The sequence below is a fragment of the Mastomys coucha genome, unplaced genomic scaffold, assembly GCF_008632895.1.
Source record: "Mastomys coucha isolate ucsf_1 unplaced genomic scaffold, UCSF_Mcou_1 pScaffold21, whole genome shotgun sequence".
In the NCBI taxonomy this organism is placed as follows: Eukaryota; Metazoa; Chordata; class Mammalia; order Rodentia; family Muridae; genus Mastomys; species Mastomys coucha.
Window position 1 is genome coordinate 9,731,154 of NW_022196904.1, and position 9,243 is coordinate 9,740,396.

A 9,243-nucleotide genomic window follows, 5' to 3' on the forward strand; every position below is an offset into this window, starting at 1 on the left:
GGCAGGATGTTTTTCTCAGGTCTCTGGGTCAGGATGTTTTTCTCAGGTCTCTGATGGTTCCCAACAGAAGGGGATCAAGGACCTCCACATAAAATCAAACTTATAGAGGAAAAAGTGGGGAAAAGCCTTGAACATAAGGGCACAGGGGAAAAATTCCTGAACAGAACACCAATGGCTTGTGCTGCAAGATCAAGAATCAACAAATGGAACCTCATAAAACTGCAAAGCTTCTGTAAGGCAAAGGACACTGTCAATAGGACAAAACAGCAACCAACAGATTGGAAAAAGATCTTTACCAATCCCACATCTGATAGAGGGCTAATATCCAATATATACAAAGAACTCAAGAAGTTAGACTCCAGAGAACCAAATAACCCTATTAAAAATGGGCTACAGAGCTTAGCAAAGAATTTTCTTTTTTCTTTTTTTTTCAAGACAGGGTTTCTCTGTATAGCCCCAGCTGTCCTGGAACTCACTCTGTAGACCAGGCTGGCCTCAAACTCAGAAATCTGCCTGCCTCTGCCTCCCAAGTGCTGGGATTAAAGGCATGCACCACCACCGCCCGGCTCCCAGATGTACTTTAATAGAGGAATGGATACAGAAAATGTGGCACATTTACAAAATGATATGTAAATGCTATTAAAAATGATGAATTCATGTAATTCTTAGGCAAATGGATAGAACTAGAAAATATCATCCTGAGTGAGGTAACCCAATAGCAAAAGAAAACACATGGTATGCACTCACTGATAAGCAGATACTAGACCAAAAGCTCCAAATAACCAGGATAAAACTCACAGTCTACATGAAGATCAATAAGAAGAAAGACAAAAATGTGGGTGCTTCAGTCATTCTTAGAAGGAGAACAAAATATTCACAGGAGCAAATATAGAGGTAAAGTGTAGATCAGAGACAAAAAAAAAAAAAAAAAAAAAAAAAAAAGCCACCCAGAGACTGTCCCACCTGGGGATTCATCCCATATACAGTTCCCAAACCCAGATACTATTGTGGATGCCAAGAAGTGCATGCTGAAAGGAGTGTGATATGACTGTCTCCTGAGAGGTCCTGCCAGAGCCTTACAAATATAGAGGTGGGTGTTAGCAGTCAACCATTGGACTGAGTGCAATGTCCCTAATAGAGGAGCTAGAGAAGGGACTGAGGGAGTTGAAGGGGTTTGCAATCCCATGGGAAGAACAACAATTTCGACCAACCAGACCCCCCAGAACTCCCAGGAATTAAGCCATCAACAAAGGAGTACACATAACTCCAGCTGCATATGTAGCAGAGGATGACCTTGTCAAGCACCAAGGGAAGGAGAGGTCCTTAGTCCTATGAAGGCTCAGTAGATGCCCCAATGTAGGGGAATCAAGGGAGGGAGGTGGGAGTGGGTGGGTGGGTGGAGGAACATGCTAGAGGGAGGGAGGATGTGATAGGGTGTTTCTGGGAGGGAGGGAAACCAGGGAGGGATAACATTTGAAATGTAACTAAAGAAAATATCCAAAAAAATGGATATTGGAAAATGGATAATGGAAAAAAAGAATATTGATGCAAAAATACTCAATAAAATTCTAGCAAACTGATTTCAAGAACACAACCAAATAATCATCTATCATGAAGAAGTAGGCTTCATCCTAGGGATGCAGGGATGTTCAATATATGGAAATCCATCAACATAATCCACTATACAAAAAAAACTCTAAGGAAAAACCACATTATCATCTCATTAGATGCAGAGTTAACATTAGACAAAATCTAACACCCTTTCATAGTCAAAGTCTTGGTAAAATCAGGAATTCAAGGCCCATACCTAAAAATAGTAAAAGCAATGTACAGCAAACCAGTAACCAACATCAAACTAAATGGAGAGAAGCTTGAAGCAATCCCATTAAAATCAGGGGCTAGGCAAGGCTGCACACTCTCTACCTACCTATTCAATATTGTACTTGAAGTCCTAGCCAAAGTAATTAGACAACAAAAGGAGGTCAAAGGGATACAAATTGGAAAGGAAGAAGTCAAAATATCACTATTTGCTAATGATATGATACTATAATTTAGTGACTCCAAAAATTCCACCTTAGAACTCCTAAACCTGATAAACAACTTCAGCAAAGTGGTTGGATATAAAATCAACTCAAATAAGTAGCTTTCCTTTATTCAAAGGATAAAGAAACTGAGAAATTAAATAGGAAAACAACACCCTGCACAATAGTCACAAATAATATTACATACCTTGCTGTGACTCTAACCAAGGAAGAGAAAGATATGTATGACAAGAACTTCAAGTCTTTGAAGAAAGAAATTGAAGTAGGGACTCAGGTGAGATCATTATCTTCTTTCCAGTGACTAAGGTGAGACCAACCAGGAGGCACAGGCCTCAGAAGTGGCAGAGCAGCTGGGACAGGGTCCACCCTGCCTCCATTTGCACTCAGGAACTAGGGTTGTTCCACAGCTCTCTGTGGATGGGTCTAGCCAGGAAAGAGCTGGTCTCCCAGGAGTGCTGACATAGGCTTACAGACCCACAGCAGGAAGAAGCTCCAGCCAGAGACAGCAAGAACATCTAACACCAGAGATTACCAGATAGTGAAAGGCAAATGTAATAATCTTACCAACAGAAACCATGACTTCTTGGCATCATCAAAACACAATACTTCCACCACAGCAAGTCCTGCACACCCCAACACAAGAGAAAAACAAGATTTGAATTTAAAATAATATCTCATGATGCTGATAGAGGATTTTTAAGAAGGACATAAATAAGTCCCTTAAAAAATACAGGAGAACACAAGTAAACAGGTAGAAGCCCTTAAAGAGGAAACACAAGAAATCCTTAAAGAATTATAGGAAAACATAATCAAATAGGTGAAGGACAAAACGATCTAAGATCTAAAACTGGAAATAGAAAAAATAAAGAAAGCACAGAGGGAGGCAACCCTGAAGTTAGAAAACCTAGGAAAGAGATCAGGAGCCATAGATGCAAGCATTACCCACAGAATACAAGAGATAGAAGGGAGAATGTCAGGTGCAGAAGACACCTTAGAAAACATTAAAACAGCAGTCAAAAAAAGGAAAGTGCAAAAATCTAACCCAAAACATGCAGGAAATCCAGGACACAATGAGAAGACCAAACCTAAGGATAATAGGTATAGAAGAGAGTAAAGATTACCAACTTAAAGGGCCAGTAAATATCTTCAACAAAATTATAGAAGACAACTTCCCTAACCTAAAGAAAGACATGCCCATGAACATGCAAGAAGCCTATAGAACTCCAAATAGACTGGACCAGAAAAGAAATTCCTCCTGTCACATAATAATAAAAACACCAAATGCACTAAACAAAGAAAGAATATTAAAAGCAGTAAGGGAAAAAGGTCAAGTAATGTATAAAGGCAGACCTATCAGAATTACACCAGACTTCTTGCCAGAGACTAGGAAAGACAGAAGATCTTGGGCTGATGTCATACAGACCCTAAGAGAACACAAATGCAAGCCCAGCCTACTATACCCAGCAAAACTCTCAATTAACATCGATGGAGAAACCAAGATACTCCACGACAAAAACAAATTTACACAATATCTTTCCACAAATCCAGCCCTTCAAAGGATAATAAATGGAAAATTCCAACACAAGGAGGGAAACTACACCCAAGAAAAATCAAGCAAATAATCTTCTTTTAACAAACCAAAAAGAAGATAGCCACACAAACATAATTCCACTTCTAACAACAAAAATAACAGGAAGCAACAATCATGTTCCTTAGTATCTATTAATATCAATGGACTCAACTCCCCAATAAAAAGACATAGACAACAGACTGGTTACGTAAACAGGACCCAACATTTTGCTGCATACAGGACACCCACCTCAGTGACAAAGACAGATACTACCTCAGAGTAAAAGGCTGGAAAACAATTTTCCATGCAAATGGTCCTAAGAAACAAGCTGCAGTAGCCATTCTAATACTGAATAAAATTGACTTTCCATCTAAAGTAATCAAAAAAGATGAGGGACACTTCATACTCACCAAAAATAAAATACTGCCAGCGGTGGTGGCACATGCCTTTAATCCCAGCACTTGGGAGGCAAAGGCAGGCGGATTTCTGAGTTCGAGGCCAGCCTGGTCTAAAGAGTGAGTTCCAGGACAGCCAAGGCTATACAGAGAAACCCTGTCTCAGAAAAAAGAAAAAAAAGAAAAAAAATCTACCAAAATGAACTCTCAATTCTGAACATCTATGCTCCAAATGCAAGGGCATCTACATTCATAAAAGAAACTTTACTAAATCTCAAAGCACACAGTAATAGTGGGAGACTTCAACACCTCACTCTCATCACTGGACAGATCATGGAAACAGAAACTAAACAGAGATACCATGAAACTAACAGAGGTTATGAAACAAATGGATTTAACAGATATCTATAGAACATTTTATCCTAAAACAAAAGTATTTACCTTCTTTTCAGCACCTCATGGTATCTTCTCCAAAACTGACCATAAAATTGGTCACAAAACAAAACTCAACAGATAAAGGAAGATTGACATAATTCCATGCATCCTATCAGATCACCAATGGACTATGGCTAGTCCTCAATAACAACATAAACAATAGAAAGCTCACATACACGTGGAAGCTGAACAACACTCTACTCAGTGATAACTTGGTCAAGAAAGAGATAAAGAAATTAAAGACTTTTTAGAGTTTAATGAAAATGAAGCCACAATGTACTCAATCTTATGGGACACAATGAAAGCCATCCTAAGAGGAAAACTCATAGCTCTGAGTGCCTTCAGAAAGAAACTGGAGAGAGCTTACACTAGCAGCTTGACAGAACATTTGAAAGCTCTGAAACAGCTGGGCAGTGGTGTGCACGTCTTTAATCCCAGCACTTGGGAGGCAGAGGCAGGTGGATTTCTGAGTTCAAGGCCAGCCTGGTCTACAGAGTGAGTTCCAGGACAGCTGGAGCTACACAGAGAAACCCTGTCTCGGACAAAAGAAAGCTCTGAAACAAAAAATAAGCACATTCACCCAAGAGGAGTAAACTGCAGGAAATAATTAAACTCAGGGCTGAAACAACCAAGTGGAAACAAAAAGAACTATACAAAGAATCAACTAAACCAGGAGCTGGTTCTTTGAGAAAAACAACAAAATATAGATAAACTTTTAGACTAACTGGAGGGCACAGAGACAATATGTTAATTACCAAAATCAGTAATGAAAAGGAAACAGAAACTGAGGAAATCCAAAAAAAAGCATCAGATCCTACTACAAAAGCCTATACTCACCAAAACTGGAAAACTTGCATGAAATGGACAATTTTCTAGACAGACACCAGGTACCAAAGTTAAATCAAGACCAGATCAATGATCTAAACAGTCCCACATCCCATAAGGAAATAGAAACAGTCATTAATAGTCTCCCAACCAAAAAAGGGCCTAGGGCAAGATGGGTTGAGTGCAGAGTTTAGTCAGATCTTCAAAGAAGACCTAATACCAATACTCCTCAAATTATTCCACAAAGTAGAAAAATAAGGTACTCTACCCAATTCATTCTATGAAGCCACAATTGCTCTGATATCTAATCCACACAAAGACCTAACAAAGAAAGAAAACTTCAGAGCAATTTCCCTTATGAATATAAATGCAAAAATAGTCAATAAAATTCTCGTAAACTGAATCCAAGAACACATCAAAATGATCATCTATCATGATCAGGTAGACTTCATCCCAGGGATGCAGGGATGGTTCAATATATAGAAATACATCAATGTAATCCACTATATAAACAAACTCAAAGAAAAAACACATATCATCATTTCATTAGTTATGAAGAAAGCATTTGACAAAATTCAACATCCTTCTTGTTAAACGTCTTGGAAAGATCAGGAATTCAAGACCTATACCTAAACATAGTAAAAGCAATATACAGTAAACCAGTAGCCAACATCAAACTAAATGGAGAGAACCTTGAAGCAATCCCACTAAAATCAGAGACTATGAAAGGCTGCCCACTCTTTCCCTACCTATTCAATATTGTACTTGATGCCAGAGTAATTAGACAACAAAAGGAGATCAAAGGGATATAAATTGGAAAGGAAGAAATCAAATTATCACTATTTGTTGATGATATGATAGTATACTTAATGATCCCAAAATTCCACCAGAGAACTCCCAGAGAACTCCTAAACCCGAAAACAACTTCAGCAAAGTGACTGGATATAAAATCAACTCAAGCAAATCAGTGGCCCTCCCCTACTCAAAGGATAAACAGGCTGAGAAAGAAATTAGGGAAACAATACCCTTCACAATAGTTACAAGTAATATAAAATACATTGGTGTGACTCTAACTAAGCAACTGAAAAATTTGTATGACAAGATATTCAAGTCTCTGAAGAAAGAAATTGAAGAATCTCTTAGAAGATGGAAAGATCTCTCATGCTTATGGATTGGCAGGATTAATATAGTAAAAATGGCCATCTTACTGAAAGGAATCCACAGATTCAATGCAATCCCCATCAAAATTCCAACTCAATTTTTTACAGACTTAGAAAGAGCAATTTGCAAATTAATCTGGAATAATAATAAAAAAATAGTGAAAACTATTCTCAACAATGAAAGAACTTCAAGTGGAATCACCATCCCCGACCTCAAGCTGTATACAGAGCAATTGTGATAAAAACTGCACAGGCAGGTAGATCAATGGAATAAAATTGAAGACCTAAAAATGAACCCACATACCTATGGTGGTCTATTGATCTTTGAAAAAAGAGCTAAATCCATCTAGTAGAAAAAAAATACCTTTTTCTTTTCTTTTCTTTTCCTTTTTTTAAAGTTTTATTGCAATATGATGAGAAAAGTTACATGATTTCAATTTATCTGAATTTGTTAACATTTAAAAAGATATTTTAAGTAAATAGAATTAAATCACATTCTTGTTTTCCTTTTGTACCTCAACTCCTCCCAGAGACCCCCTTTTCAATACCTACAATGTCTTTTTTCAATCATATTCTTTAAAATTTATAAAATATTATAACAATAAAAGTGAGTATTATAAAAGTTGTTTGATATAAAACAACAATCAATTTAACAGTTTTATGTAGATGATTGTCTATGGCACTACTGAAAATACAAACTTTTTCTCAATATAAATTTTAAATAACTCCAAATGTATTAACTGTATATTTCAAAATAATACATTACTACTAATATTTTCTTAAATGAACATAAATATGTAAAGTGTTTTTGTTTGTTTTATATTTAGTAGAGCTTAAAATTTTGGCTCTTACTATGGTAACTTGATACAAGAGTTACAAACGTCAAGCAAAGCCTTCAGTCTCACACTTTCTTGTTCTCTTAGAAGCCCCCCCTCCCAATTTAATTGTCTATATTACTTTTGAGTATATAAATACTTTAAAAATATGTAAGCTGTTCTGGAAACCATAGTATACTGTAAAAACATGAAATAAACAATACTACTAATAGAGAGGTTGAGATAGGAGAAGCAAGATCTCAAGACCATTATGTTGTAAGCAGCAAGACACTGTCACGAACAAACAAGCTGAAAGTATATATGGATTATATAATATTGGACCTATTTCTCCAATTATCAAATTAGAGAGACCATTAGATGACAATCAACAAATTTCTTTTTTTTCAAGTGAGAAAAGGAAATTTCCTTTGTTATAACTACACATTAAAAACTGAAAATTATTTTCAATCAAAGCAACAGGATAAATTCTGGCATTGGCATTTTGTTCCCTCATATGCATGTGTATATACCATTAAACATGAAAGAGAAAATAGCAATAAATTCAGTTAGCATACTGTTAGCACATCAAGTTTCATTGCATAATGGACATTGTTTGCAAGAATATGCAATTATCAAGTGGGCCCAGTAATTACAAAATCAATCACTTGAAAAACAGCATAATCTAGACCTAGATAATAAAGACACAAACTGCTGAAACACCTTTTAATTTTTGTCATTTAAAACTTGATGCCCTTTTCAAAGTAACATTCAAATTTCTAATTCCTCATGTTTTTGGATTTCAATCAATTAGGATATGTTGGTAATATTAATTTTCATATTAAGATATTAAGAAAAAGTAATTGTTACTTCCTGTTTTTTTTTGTTGTAAAAGGTAGAATTAGGCTTGTGTGGATTTGTTGAAAGATTACTTTCTTACTTTTAGGGTATAGTTTTGCTCCTTATGTTGATGTTTTTCATCTATTATCCTTTGTAGGGTTGGATTTGTGGAAAGATATTGTGTAAATTTTGTTTTGTCATGAAATATCTTGTTTTCTTCATCTATGGTAATTGAGAGTTTTGCTAGGTATAGTAGCCAGGGCTGGCATTTGTGTTCTTGTAGGGTCTGTATGACATCTGCCTAGGATTTTCTAGCTTTCATAGTCTCTGGTGAGAAGTCTGGTGTAATTCTGATAGGTTTGCCTTTATATGTTACTTGCCCTTTTTCCCTTACTGCTTTTAAAATTCTTTCTTTGTTTAGTGCATTTGGTGTTTTTACTATTATGTGATGGGAGGAATTTCTTTTCTGGTGAAAGACACTATTTTTAACAAATGCCAAGAGCCAAGATTTTAAGCTCTACTAAATATAAAACAAACAAACAAAAACACTTTATATATTTATGTTCATTTAAGAAAATATTAGTAGTTGTTGGTCGCCTGTGCCAACGTAAGTGAAATAAAGGGTTCTTCTGGTAATAGGAGTAATAAATAGATAGGAAGAGATTGAAAGAGATAAGAAGAGATAGGCTAGCCATACTGTACCTTACCCACGTGGGAAGATAAAAATTAGACAACACAAGTTCTGATCACTCAGTCATCTTGAATTTAATGCATCTCCTTTGTTTCCCCAACAGGTAAAATACCTGGGGCAAAAACCCTTCCCCCAAAATACGTCAGTGTAACAGTCTAATCAGTGGCTTCCTTCTTACTCTGTGGGGGTGGAGTTTCTGAATGTAACCAGAGCTAGGTTTCGCTCAACGGGCGGACAGCGCTGTGCTGGGGCCCAAATGGTAGTTGTTTACTGTCCGGGCTTTGGGGAGGGAGTCCACAATTCACCCCTTATTAATAACAAAGCAAGAGGCAGGATCAAGGCAATTTTAGCTCGGCACATATACTATATGGGAATCATAGCGGTGCGTAAACTAGGGATCTGAATTTCACACTGACTCCGTCCTTCCTGACTCAATGGGCCAAGCATACTAGACTAAAGCGTGTCTCTGGCAG